Raw genomic sequence first — 14,948 nt, forward strand, 5'->3', positions numbered from 1 at the left:
AAGATTCACTTTTTCAACGCAGCCGCACACTGCTTTCCTGGAGCCACAGTGCCGGTTATCCTCGATAAGCTTCCCGACCTACTGTGCTCTCTCTCACAATCTATTAACTGGGTTCTAGTTCTGTCAGAACCAATGGCATGGCTCTGACAGTCAGAGCTGAGTGAGAACTTTAATGCCCTCTCCATCTTCCTAAACAGCTGTGGAAAGGTTGTCTGGCTCAGTGGACCTCTGCCAACCCTCAGCCATGGAGCTGGGCATTTCTCCAGGATCCTCAGTCTGAACACCTCACTCCGCCTGCAGAATCCACAACATTGGATTCATCAACTGCTTCAACCTGTTCTGGAACCGTCCTTTCCTTTTAACCCTAACCCTAACAGTCCCGGTAGCACAGTATTAGCAGCAAACATCCAGCATGCTATCCAGACCACTGACTACTGACCTGCCACCCCCCTTCTTAAAACAAGGTCTGTTCCTTTGCCCACTCTGCTCCTTGGTTTACACCAGCATTACACCAGCGCAAAACTAAAGGCCATCGCCTTTAACGCCTTTATGTCGAAAAGGGTTAACCCTAACCCTAACCCTAAGCCATCAAAAAGTGATGTCATAATCACATCCTCCAATACAAGGATGCTGTTTCTTTAGCCAAAACCACATACTACTCAACCTTAATCAGGGCAGCGGATGGGAACACTAGAGCCCTATTCTCAACCATCAACAATATCCTGAAACCACCTGATGCTCTACCACCTCACCTACTCACAGTTGCACAGTGTGATAACTTCATGACCTTCTTCTCCAAAATTGAAAACATCCACTAGACACTGACTGCTTCAAATAACTCTACACCCTCTCTGCACTGTCTGCCCACATGTTCTATCAGCTCAGCTTCAAACTGCCAACTGTCTCTAAAATAACCAGACTTATCCTTAGATCCAAATCATTCACCTTGCCAGTTAGACCCCCTACCTACCTACCTGGTAAAATGGTGCCTGCCTGCCCTGTTCTCTCTTAAGACTGACATCATTCATTCCTCACTGACTTCTGGTATTGTTCCATCATCACTAAAGACTTCTGCAATTACTCCAACAAGAGAAAAACCTGGTGAAAAAACCTCCTTCAAGAAACCTGGTGCAGATCTGAAAAATGTGAACAACTGCCGTCCCATCTCAAACTTGCCATTTATCTCCAAAATACTTGAAAGAACTGTTGCAGCTCAGCTAAACACCCATCGGTCTCGCTAGAACCTCTTTGAACATTTTCAGTCTGGCTTTCATTCCATTCACAGCACTGAGACAGTACTCGTGAGATTCACAAATGACTTCTTGATGGTTTACTCTCCATCCTGGTTCTCCTCGACCTCAGCGCAGCCTTCAACACTGTCTCTCATTACAGGATGGCCTCCATTGGAATCACTGAAATCCCACTGGCTTGGCTGAAATCCTATATCACTGGTCGCACACAATTTGTTCAACTCAAGAACCTAAGATCTGGCTCCTCTCCAGTCTCCAGCGGTGTTCCCCAGGGCTCTGTTCTTGGCCCCCTCCTGTTCACAATTTACCTTCTGCCCCTTGGACACATTTTCGGGAAATTTCATATTCAATTCCACTGCTATGCTGACGATACCCAGCTTCATATCTCCACCAAGTCTACTTTGACTCTACCACCCACTGCTTTATCCAACTTCCTACTGGAAATTAAATCATGGTTCTCACTCGACTTTCTTAAACTGAACAGTGATAAAACCAAGTTCCTTCTCATTGGTACCAGATCCACCCTAGCAAAAGACACCCCCTTCTCCATGTCCATTGACAATTCCACTGTCCCACCATCACCCCGGGTAAAGAGCCTGGGTGTCAGACAGCACCTTAACCTTCTAAGCCCACATCAATGATGTTACTCGGTTTGCATACTTTCATCTACGCAACACCAACCATTTCCGTCCCTCACTTACACTAACTTGCACGGCTATTCTCATAAACACCATGATTACATCTCGTCTGTGCTACTGCAATTCTCTCCTCCATGGTCTTCCTCGGAAATCACTCCATAAACTCCAACTAGTCCAGAACGCAGCTGCTCGTGTCATCACCAGAACTCCCTCTACTGAAAATATCACTCTGGCCCTGCAGCAACTCCATTGACTCCCTATCAAATCCTGCATTGACGCCAAGATTCTACTCCTCAATTTCAAGATCCTTTATAACCAGTTACCATCATATCTAACTGAACTTATCCATATCCGCACACCATCCTGCATTCTCCAATCCTCCTCTACCATCCAGCTCTGTGCCCCATTTGCCAACCTAACCACCATGGGGTCAAGCGCTTTCAGCCGATCGATCTGCCTCCAGCCTCTGGAACCCTCTCATTATTATTATTATTATTATTATTATTATTATTATTATTATTATTATTATTATTATTATTATTATATTCAATATCACATGGATCAATATCATTCCAGAGTTCAGTTTTGCCATAAACTCTGCTTCAGCTTTGTCCTATGGACAAAGTTCTGCAGAGAAAGGGGTAGCAGAAGATACATGTATGGAATAGCCTTTTTACAGCTGGGAAGGAAGGGGGGTGGAAGGGAGAGAGGAGAAAGTCATTCAGAACACACTTGAGAGCTGAAAAAGAGGGAAAATTAACAAATGCAGCTTGGAGGACAGCTGTGAAGTGAGACGTAGGTGATACCTTTTAGCTTTATTCCAGTTGGGGAATTTTTGGAATTGTAAAGAAAACCATAATGTATACACAGAGAGTAGCAGCTGTCACAAGGAGAAGCCGGAGTTATGAAACTATGTTGTATATTTAAATTAAATCTAAGAAAAAAACAGTTGTTTCCATTACTTTTTACAGTGTACAGTGTTACTTCCAACCTGAAACAAAGGTTTCACGATCAGCCTCCATCTGACCGTCAATCGGACCTGTGTTTCCCACAGTCATGCAGCGCCATACATAAATGTTATGTAGAGTCAAATAGAGAGCTTTCCATGCCATCCATTAAAGTTTGCATTCTCATTACCCAGCAGTGGGATCCCATTATTAGTCCACTGCTAAAAGGTTTAACCATAAGGATAATGTTTATTCCTACTGCCACCTCACTCCAAGAATGAACCAAATATTTATATGTTCATTAATCCAGAATTTCCCCTAATGCATCACTTATAATAACAGAACCTCCAAGGAAGTGCTGTGGTGTTACTGAGCCGCTGAGAGAATGTGTAAGGTCGTATTTGGTGTGAAAGTTTGGTGTCCCCCACTTCAGTCTGACACTCACACCTGGATCAACTCAACGATCCCACAACTCTGACATTCACTTTTGGTGAGAGAAACATAGTAAGAAGGCTGAGTTAAAAAACTAAGTTGTCTGAGAAAATAATCAGAACAATTCTCATGGTGCATTTTTTTCTGAATGCCAGTTTTTTTCGGCTTATTCAATTGTTCCCAATAAGGAGCAATTTTCTACGACAGCAGGCAGCCTCTTAGAGAAAGGGTGCCACAACTAGCATCTTTTTTATGAGTGCTTCTAGTCCAATGTCTCTCAACATTTTGGAAAGGTACTGGTGCTCATGTCATCATGTCATGCACCCACATCTTCCTTGATTAAATGTAAGATACAAATGGATTTGAGGATAGTGAACCACAAAGATCAGTGTTGATCATATAGCAGCTGTTGAGACAAGATGCTCATGCAGCATTTTCCTCTTCATCCTAGCAATCATGAGCACACAGCTTTTAGTCAGATTTCTTCAATCATATAGCCAACATGTACACAATAACCCTGGTCACAGTGTGCATGTTTGAATTTAAAATCATTTGTCTGAATCAAGACTTTTGTAGCTGAATCTTTGTATGTTACTGTCTTCAGGCCCGGACAATTATCAAATTTATGAAGTTTGGGGCAGATTGGCACTTTTAATAACTTTTTATCATGAAGATGTTAAGATTGCCCAGTGAAAATTTGAAGTTGATCAGGTCAAGCTGTAAGAGGTGTTTGTCGAAAACCAACACAAAATGAACAGAAAAAATGTGGAATGGCTAACTTCTTGTTGAGGCAGTGGCACCAAGAGACTGTTTCGTAGGTGTAGGTGTGATATACACTGCTTGGCCAAAAAAAAAAGTCGCCACCCAAAAAAAGAGGTCACACACTCTAATATGTTGTTGGACCACCTTTATCTTTGATTACGGCATGCATTCGCTGTGGCATTGTTCATTGTCATTATTCATTTTTCACCAAGATGTTGTATTGATGGTGGGAGAGTCAGACCACTACACAAAGCCTTTTCCAGCACATCCCTACATCCCTATATATATATATATATATATATATATATATATATATATATATATATATGTGTGTGTGTGTGTATATATATATATATATATAATATGCTTCCATGCTTCCATTAGTGGGGAAAAAAAACAGAAGGACAAAACAACTTCATTACAAGGATTGAAAAGACTGATCACACTGCAGAAGTGCGCCGTGGCTACTGCAGTGTGACATTTCCACCTTTACGCATGCATTTATTGACACAAATACTGAACAAAAGGAGACAATAAAGGGCTTATTAGATAGCTCTGCTGCTCTATTTTCACCAGGGAAAAACAAATATACATATTTGAATGCACGTGCCCAAATGGGCATTGTGCTGGTTTACATTCGGGGCGCAATTAAATGGATAAATTATTTACTCACCAAGAAGCCACCCATCGCTCACCGTGCCAGCCTCCAGCCTGTTACCAACCATGCTATTGGTAAGAATGAACGAGTCATGCGTTGAACCAGGCCGCCTTGCTACAATGTCGGTGAGCTGCATTTGCGCATCACGTATTATTTGAACATTAATTGAATGAAAATGTTTCTTGTTGACAAAAACAAATTCACTCTGTGATGAAGCTTTTATCGTGTTGAAGAAAATGAAGTCCTGTTGAGCAGTTTGCTGTGGTGATGTGTTAATTCAAAGAATACCGGTAAACTGGTGAACCGACAGGCACAGAATGGGGCAGAGCCAGTGAGTCGACCCAGAGCAAGGGAAACAGTCACATTTTATACAGTCAGAACAAAGAATGGCAGATTCAATCAACAGGTAAACAAAAGGGGATGCAAAAGGGAGGGGTCTGCTCTTTGGAGGGAGTGAACAGTGGGGGGGTGGGGGAGGTATGGGGGCACGCATTTAACATAGTGATCAAACCAGGTCCAGATGTGTGTTGATCAACTGGTGTTACACAAATGTGTATCCAGAGGGTGCAGGAGACAGACAGAAATCACCATTTAGGTCAGGTAGTAAAGGGCTCTTTCCAGACGTCACTTCAAAATGTGTATTTTCTTCCTCAATAGCAACATGTGTGCAGTCAATAGCTCCGATTACATTAGGGAAACCAGCTCTCGCTGCCCGTCCCATACAGCTGGCATGGCTCGGCTCAGAGTAGACTGGCACACTCCTGACCAGTCGGCCAGTTCCCTCTGGAAGGCTCCTGTTGCCAGAAACCCCAGAGTGGTCAGCACCTGTGTGGGCACGGACAACCCCTGGCTTCTGGCTGTGTTTCGTTCTAGGGCCGGCAGCTCTGCGCACAGCTCCAGTAACACTGGCATCGGCAATCTAAAACGACTCATGAGCCAGTTGTCGTGATTTGCCAGCAGATCTTCCCGTTCTCTAAACACCCTCTCGCATCTGATATGACCATTTGCGATGTCTTCTTTTTTTTTTTTAACTTTTTATTTATTCCACATATGTAAAACACGCATGAAGATGTACAAAAATCACACCCATCTCAGTTTACAATTCACTCAATCCATGACAACTACATAAGTCAAAGTCATACATATTATACACAGGTAACAACAACATTCTCGAATTCTGATTTCTACTATTCCATAAGTGTATTTGCAAAACCAGAATAGGTGTTACTGAGAATACAAACATAAAAACAAAAACATGACAAAAACAGGTAATTAAGCAACCAAAAAGCAACATATGTAAATAAAGATAAATTAATTACTGAAAAAAAAAAAAGGTAATTAGAGCTCTTGTATCGCTTGAATTATTGGTTTCCATCTTCTCTCAAATTTTTCCATAATAACAACCTTTTTTACTTTGTCTGTCCATTGCATTATATTGGGGGGATGTGGCTTCAGCCAATTGACTGTGATCATTTTCTTTGCTATCAAGAGTAGGACTTTCAATAAGAAGCCACAATCCCTGTCTATCAGATCGTCAGGTAATATTCCAAGTATGTACAGGGTTGGGTCAAGATGTAGGTCAATACCCAGAATTCTTTTTATTTCTATTTTCACACATTTCCAAAAGTCTATGATCTTTGGGCAATCCCAAAATATGTGAGTGAAGTCACCCACCATGCCACAGTTCCTCCAACATAAATCTGATGTTTTGCTATATTTTGCGGTGACAGATGGGGTATTAAAGTAACACATCTTTACTTTCCAATCAAACTCCCTCCATATTGGACTATTAGTTAATTTGTGGCCAGATCTGAATGTCCCAGTCCTCATTTGTTATTATTACATTTGCTTCCAGTTCCCATTTCTCTTTAACATCCATATTATTGTCATTGGATTCATATTGTAGTGCTTGATATATTTTTGAAATCAGCCTTTTTTTTTTTTTTTTGCGATGTCTTCTAACAAGGCCAAGGCTGCCATCGTTAATGCCATTTTTGTCATCACTTTGCGCATGCTTTTACATCCAGTCCATATTATTGTCCATTAATGTGTGTGTGTGCACATTACTCTGAGGACTAATTGTTTTCACATAATTAAAAGTTTCCCAGCATCACCTCTAAGTGTTGCCAAAGTCATTTCACTTTTGATACATCTGAACGTTGGCGTGGAAAATGACGTATGCCACGTTTTTGTGTGTACGCAACATTGATACATGAGGCCCCTGGACTCTGTGGAGGCCAATCCATGTGTGAGAATGATGTCTCATGCTCCCTGAACCACTCTTTCACAATTTCAGCCCGAAGAATCCTGGCACTGTCATCTTGGAACATGCTTGTGCCATCAGGGAAGAAAAAGTCCATTGGTGGAAAAACATGGTCATTCAGTATATACAGGTAGTCAGATTTCAGATTTAATCATGTACAGTGGAGTTGCAGCAATTTCCTTTTTCATGGCCCCATATCTGCATTCGGGATGCTGCCACAGCCACGCCCCTTTTTCTCACCTTGTTTGAGGCAAATTTGGTCATCCACCCAGGAAAAGTAATTCACTGTTAAAATATGTCATTCCCTGCTGCCACTATGGGGTGCTATGATTGTAACTGTAAATATTTGCATGTGAATGTGGTTAGGGCAGGATTTTACTAAACCTGTTACATTTTGTGCAGCTCCGACCATGTAGACTGGCAAGAACCCTATCAGGCGTAACTTTTCATCACGCCTGATGATTTTGACAAGTTTGGTGAGCTTTTAAGATGTGTAGCCTCTGAAAAATGCAAGCAGGATGAATAGGCACTTGCACCCCTATGCATGTCAGGTTGTAGTTGCCACTAGGTGGAAATTTGAGATGATAATGTGTTCAGGCCAGGAGCCTTATTAAATGTGTTGGGTGCAGATTTCACCATGTGTAGTGGAGTTACATCAGCTCCTGTTTCAAAGTTAATCACTGACCTTAGTTGCACAGATGTGGACCAAATTTCATACATGTAGGTAAAAGAAGTCTCAGAGGCTGCATTTTGGGGGTTCTGGCAAGTCATTATGCCCGTCCCATGCTACAAACCCATAAAGTACTTACATTTCCACCACTTTTGAATTTTGTCTAAAGTTTTGTGACGTTTCACTAAGGCATAGTGTTCTCAGCCTCAGTTTTCACAGTAAAAGACACAATGCTCCAGGTCTGGCTCCATTGCAAAAAAGAAATAGTATGCCAAAACATGTGTCTGAAAAGTTTTTAGACAGTGTATTAACATAGTCTTGGTTATATTTTATCAGCTCTGCCTACAGTTTGATCACAGTTTGGTGAGACGCCCCTCACTAAAGTATCTAGCAAGATGCAAAACTGTTGTGTTTACTGAGAGCACAGTCTTAATATCAAATCTTGCAATACAGCATCTGCTTGTAGTGAGTGTAGCATTATTTCACCGTTTCAACCACAGGCTTGTTTAGTTTTTTTAGCTATTAAGTGAGGAATATCAGTGGAATTCAGGCAGATAAAACAATCCAGCAATAAAGCTGTATGGTAATATCAAACTGTCTCCATGTCTCTCCCCTAATAGCAGAATTACATATTTTCACTGACAGCAAAAAGTGATACAGTGAAAACTGTAATTATAATGTCTAATTGCCATATTTTAATAGAATGAAGTAAATTACTAGTTTCTTGTGAAATAATTGAAAAACAAAGCAATTATAGTCTGAGCCATTCAGTTTGATAATTACAGTGGGGCTCAGTATGACAGCAAACAAAATTAGACTGGGCGGAGCCGGATGCCTCACTTCCTGTCTTTTCAGCCAACTTCTCATTGTCTCAGTTATCTGACAACCACTGAAACAAAACAAAAAAAACCTCTTTGAAAATAGTGTTATATTTACTACGTATATGTTATCGTCATGATAGATAGACAGTAAAAGTATTTATCTATTCCTGATTTTATATCATGATAAATAACTACCTCAAGGGTAGCAAGATGTCCATCTATTTGATATATTTCTCTGCACTCAGTCTCAGCATCAGTTATAGCTGATGGTTTGTTTCCACAAGTGTCTTATTATAGTATTACACTATTAGTTCAAGTACAACCGTTCATAGGCCTGCTGCACGTGTACTGCTATTGCCTAATTGCTATTGCATTTTTGAGTTTAATTTTTGTGTCATTATTATCTTGTCTGTTTGTATTGATTCTTTTAGTTCTCCCGCTGTTCCCACAAATGTCTCTCTTTGTGCTGCTGCTACAAGACTTGAATTTACCCTCTGGGCAATCAATAATCGATCCTTTTACCTTGTTGAGGCAAATCTTTGTTTGCTCGTCTTACATAAAATCAGATATATATATTATTGAGATGTTTGGAAATATGGGAGAACAAAATCACAGAAAAATCTTTGTTAATGCTGCAAAATTCGATACCAGAAATAGGAATAGGCCACAAAAATTTCTCAGCACTGAATCACTTCTGTGACATATTTCTAGGAATCACCTCTTGGATGGTTCAAAGGTTTCTTATCATCTGGAGTTCCAGACATACTTTTATTTTGTCCTCAAAAAGATCAGTACTCAAAATACAAAAATCTTCTCATCTCATGTACCTCAAACAGTCCTGCGAACAGGGTTTCAATTTTTCCAGAGACATCTGTCTCTGAGATTTCTGCCTCTATTTCATAACGATAAATACATGTTGGTTTGATTATAAAACGTCATCAGATAAATTGTTGTAAAGATTATCTAGGTCAGCTCTGCTGTTCTTTGAATCCCTCAGACAGCACCTATTGTTTTGTTTGCATGCAGCAACACAATTATTTGCGTGGAATTTGGTATCTAACTTTGTCTTATTTCTTAGAGTGTTTCTGCTGTTAACACTCTGCCAGCATTAATGTAACATTACAGCTCAACAAGTTTGCATACATATACATAATGCATTCCATGGCTGGTGAGTATTGATTATAGAGGGATGCTATTTCCAAAGGAGCTGATTAGTGAAAGGAGCTTTCAAGCCAATTTCAAACCGAACTTCTGAGCATAGCCTGGTTTGGACCAGGTGAGGTCTGGAGCATACGTTACCAGGGTGATCTAACCAGCTTAAAAGACAGCCACCTTCGTGACACTAAAAACTCTGGGATGTACTCAACATATCTCGCTAACCCACTGATCTTGCTTTGTAGCTGCTACTGCTCCTGCCGTTGTTGTTGTTGTTGTTGTTGTTGTTGTCTTTTCCTCTTTTGAAACGAGAAAGTCACAACTAACTATTAACACAATTAAGCCTAAACAGCATTTTACTATGTAAAAGTTTAAATGTTGAATAAGGCCTTGTTATGTGAGTCAGTGACCGTACTACAAATTCTAGTCTTTCAAAGATGTATTGAAATTTTAGGTAGAGCTTTGTAAAGTTTTAATTCATAACATGTATTGTTTGGGTGGGAATTTATAGTTGTCTGATCTGTGTTCAGCTGTCTGAGTGACAGAATGATTATGGTGCAAACCGTCGCTATCAGCAATGATGTTGTGCTCCCATACTTTCGGGAGCAGCCAGAAATGGTAACCTCTCCCCTACTGCCACAGTGAGCAATTATGTTCAATTTCTTATGTTCAATCTCCCTGCATTGAAATATTTGTTACAGGACCAGGGCACCTCCGAGTTCTACAAAACCACGTGTTGAGTAAAGTCCTACCCACAAGTTAAAATAGCTTACTATCAAATGCTGTACACAAAGGCAGTTAAGTGATTGAGGAATAAATAGTTCCACATATGCCACATGTACTGAATATGCCATACGACTGTTTACTGTCTACTGACAGCTCCTGCACAATCCACACTGTTAGGTTAATCCAAATTTTGAGTTTGTTATCAGCAGTAAACATTTATAACTGTTAATCACAGGAGTGATTTTATACACTATTATCAGGAAGCAGAGGATACAGACATTCATAGACATCCAGTTCAGAGAGGTCCATTGAAGACAGATCAAGCTCACGGACACCATGTTCATAGGATAGTTGTTCCTCAGATCCAGGATAAGACAACAGGTGTGTTTTTTTTTATACACTGAGGTGTAAGCAGATTAAGATAAAGACATGCACATAGTATGAAAAACATATATAATTTCCTGGCCATTCCTGGTCTTTTATGAAACATCAGTTTAAAAGAAAGCAGTGGCACTTTTATGGAATTGGCTTTATCCAGTTTATAATAGCAAATGAATGTCTGCGTGAAACAAAAAATTATATCAGATTGTATCCTATTGTACCGAAGCTAGCTCAGATCAAATCATATTGAATAGTACCCAAATAAAAAGAATATTCCCTGAATCATATCGTAGCCCATGTGTATCGGATCATGTTGGATGGATATGCTATGTAATGTTGCTAAATTAGCACAAACACTATCGCTACATGTGGATTGTAGGCTGTTGCTAGCTAACTAGCTGTAGCTTTCGCTCAACTGGAAGAAAACCAACTGAGTGAATGTGGGAACCATGTGATTTTCACAAAGCTTCTCAGTGAGTCTGGACTGAAAACTTTAGGAAATACGAACATTTATGGTCAACAGACAGGGAAATTATAGAGGTTGTGAATTGTATCAATAGTGTGCCTTTTGTCCTGTCACACATGCTGCTGCAGTAGAATTGCTCAGGATTTGCTGCTGCCGGGGAAAACTGGGTTTTTTTTGGCACACAGACAAAGCCTCAGGATGGGTTTTCCTCATCTCTCAGCAGCCACTGGACAGAGGGTTTTGAGCTGACTGTTTCTTAAAACTTTGCATTGTAAAATGACTCGGAGGGGGAAAAAAACAAGGTGTGGTTTCATTCTACAGAGCTTTTTGGATCCAGGTCAGAAAAAGACCATGTGAGAGCCTGCCACTCCAATTCAAGGTCAGATGACTGCAGTCAGTCTCAATTGTTACGGGCCCTGCATAACCATTGACATAATTGACTCATCCAAGCATGCTGTCCCAAAAGCTAACTGTAACCTGTCATACCTGTCCACCCATCAGTTACCCAAAATAACAACAACGCAAATTCACATTCTCAACAGAAAGATCCCTGCATTGGAGAAGTGTAGCATGCAGTTACTCCAAATAATTTAAAGGATGCAAACAAAGACAAACATCCAGATGTGACACTGCTGCTCAAAGAATGGGAAAGTTAAGGGTTAAGGACCCAGTCCTGAATATGATCAATTCCTGCTGATGCTACAGAGCAGAAATAAACGTCTCGGAACAGTTATGTGTCACAGCTTTAGTCACTGCTGACACCAAGATCAGTAACTTGCTGAGTCAAAATTAAAATATTCACCTGTTAGATTTAGATTTGGTATCTACACTGATCAGGCATAACATTATGACCACTGACAGGTGACATGAATGACACTGATTATCTCTTTGTCATGGCACCTGTTAGTGGGTTGGATATATTAGGCAGCAAGTGAACATGTTGTCCCCAAAGTTGATGTGTTAGAAGCAGGAAAAATGGGCAAGCATATGAATTTGAGTGAGTTTGACAAGGACCAAATTGTGATGGCTAGACGACTGGGACAGAGCATCTCCAAAACTGCAGATCTTGTGGGGTGTTTCCAGTCTGCAGTGGTCAGTATCTATCAAAAATGGTCCAAGGAAGGAACAGTGATGAACTGGCGACAAGGTCATGGGTGGCCAAGGCTCACTGATGCATGTGGGGAGCGAAGGCTGGACAGATCCAACAGAAGAAGTACTGTTGCTCTAATTGCTGATGAAATTGATGCTGGTTCTGATAGAAAAGTGTCAGAATACGCAGTGCATCGCAATTTGTTGCGCAGTGGGCTGCATGGCTGCAGACCAGTCAGGGGGCCCATGCTGACCCCTGTCCACCGCTAGCAATGGGCACATGAGCATCAGAACTGGACCACAGAGAAATGGAAGAAAGTGGCCTGGTCTGATGAATCTTATTTTCTTTTACATCACATGGATGGCTGTGTGTGTGTGTGTCACTTACCTGTGGAACACATGGCACCAGGAAGCCAGCGGAGGCAGTGTGATGCTTTAGGCAATGTTCTACTGGGAAACCTCCATGTGGATGTTACTTTAGATAGATGTGTAGATAGATAGACGGTGTAGCAGCAGCATTACACGGAGACAATAATATCACAATGAAATAAAAGGAACAACCTAGACATATTGAATAGCAATAGAAAAATATATAGAAAACAATGTACAAAATGTAAAAAATGTACAGAATGTAAGAAAATGTACAAAATGTATTTACAAATGTATAAATAAGCAGAGTGACTGTAGTGCAAGATAAAATATAAGGTGCGCTGAGCAGAGTGTGTAAAAACCAAAGTGCGCAGTTATGACCTGAGTTGTAGCTGTTATTACTGTACAGTGTGATGGCATGTGGCAGGAAAGATTTCCTGTATCTGTCCCTTCGACAGCGGAGCTGGAGCAGCCTGTGAGAGAAGGTGCTCCGCTGTCTGTCTACTGTGTGATGGAGAGGGTGCTGATCATTGTCCATGATGGATGACAGTTAATTCAGTGTTCTCCTCTCCACCACGGTCTCAAAAGACTCCAACCTGAGACCAAGTACAGAGCCAGCCTTCTAGATGATTTTATCAAGTCTGTTAGTGTCGCCGGCTCTGATAATGCTGCCCCAACACACCACAGCAAAGAAAACGATGCTGGCAACAACAGACTGGTGAAAGATCTCCAACATCTTGCTGCACACGTTTAGGGATCTCAGCTTCCTCAGGAAATAGAATCTGCTCATCCCCTTCCTGTACGCAGCCTCGGTATTTCTCCCAGGTATTTGTAGTCCTCCACCTCTTCCACCACCTCCCCTCTGATCTGTAGTGGCTGCGAAGGCATCTTCTTCCTCCTGAAGTCGATCACCATCTCTCTGGTCCTGCCGACATTCAGCCTCAGATGATTCTGTTCAGACCACTCTACAAAGTTGTCTACCAGTGTCTTGTACTCACCCTCTTCTCCCTCTCTTATGCAGCCGACAACAGCTGAGTCGTCAGAAAACTTCTGCAGGTTACATGACTCAGAGTTGTGCTGAAAGTCAGCGGTAAATAAGGTGAAGAGGAGTGGCCAAAGCACAGTTCCCTGTGGAGCCCCTGTATCACTTAACACCACATCAGACAGACAAACTGTGGCCTGCCTGTCAAGAAGTCATTAATCCAGGAGATCATTCAGTGTGTTTACATGACACACAAGAAAATCAAATTACTGCTTTAGTCTGACTATGATCGGATTTTTAAGATACATGTATACACCTTAGTCTGACAAAAATTGAACCGGACTGGATTTCTCATAGTCAAATTAATACACCTAGATTATTTGATTAATTGTTGCATTATTCCTGCATGTATACACGCCATCAGATTGGATTGGATTTTTGCATTCTGCGCAGGCTTGAGATTTTATTTTTACCAGGGCCATAAACTGAAAGTAGAAGGAAGGCGAAGGCGAAGGCGAAGGCAAAGGCGATGGCGGCTTTCCTCCGAAATAACCACCAGCAAGAGCGCATTTGTGCATCTAGTTTGTGTAATTATCATGTACACCATATACAAAGTGTACAGAGATGTAGCTTCGTCTTGCTCTTCGTACGCCATCTTTCTCAAATGCCGAGGCAGCTGGGGACGTAAATTGGTCAACCAGAGGTGGCTCTCTATTACCGCTAGTTGAAATGGGTACAGCGCCATCTAGTGTACCGGGCTATGACATGCTTCGGCCAGTAATTCGATTTTCTCACCGGCATGTATACTCAGACAATTGCAGCTGTCTGATTGAGTAGCATAGTTGAACTATAGCTGTAATCTGACTAAGCTGTGCATGTAAACGCACTGAGTGTGTCATCAACTCCCATCACGTGCAGCTTCTCACCCAGTAGCAGAGGTTGAATGGTGGTGAAAGCACTGGAGAGATCAGAAAATGTGATCCTCACAGTGCCTCCTCCACCATCCAGACGCATATGGGCTCGTTGCAGCAAGATGACAGCGTCATCGACTCCTAAATGGGGCTGATTGCAAATTGCAAAGGGTCAAGAAACGTGGTCGGATGGCCTCGACTTCTTGGGGAGGACATTGAATGGATGTCGAAAGAGCTGCAGAGGAAGGATTCCCTGCTGACCACCCTCAGGTCCCATTTCCCGGCGTTGACCAGCTGGCTGGAGACCTCACAGGCCGGTGAGTTAGCACCACAGAACACCACCTCCGGTGAGTTAGCACCACAGAACACCACCTCTGCACTCGGGCACACAGTTCTCTGGGAGCCGTCCTCCTCCGGTTGGCGACCCT

The sequence above is a fragment of the Acanthopagrus latus genome, chromosome 5 (genome assembly GCF_904848185.1).
Source record: "Acanthopagrus latus isolate v.2019 chromosome 5, fAcaLat1.1, whole genome shotgun sequence".
Lineage (NCBI taxonomy): Eukaryota > Metazoa > Chordata > Actinopteri > Spariformes > Sparidae > Acanthopagrus > Acanthopagrus latus.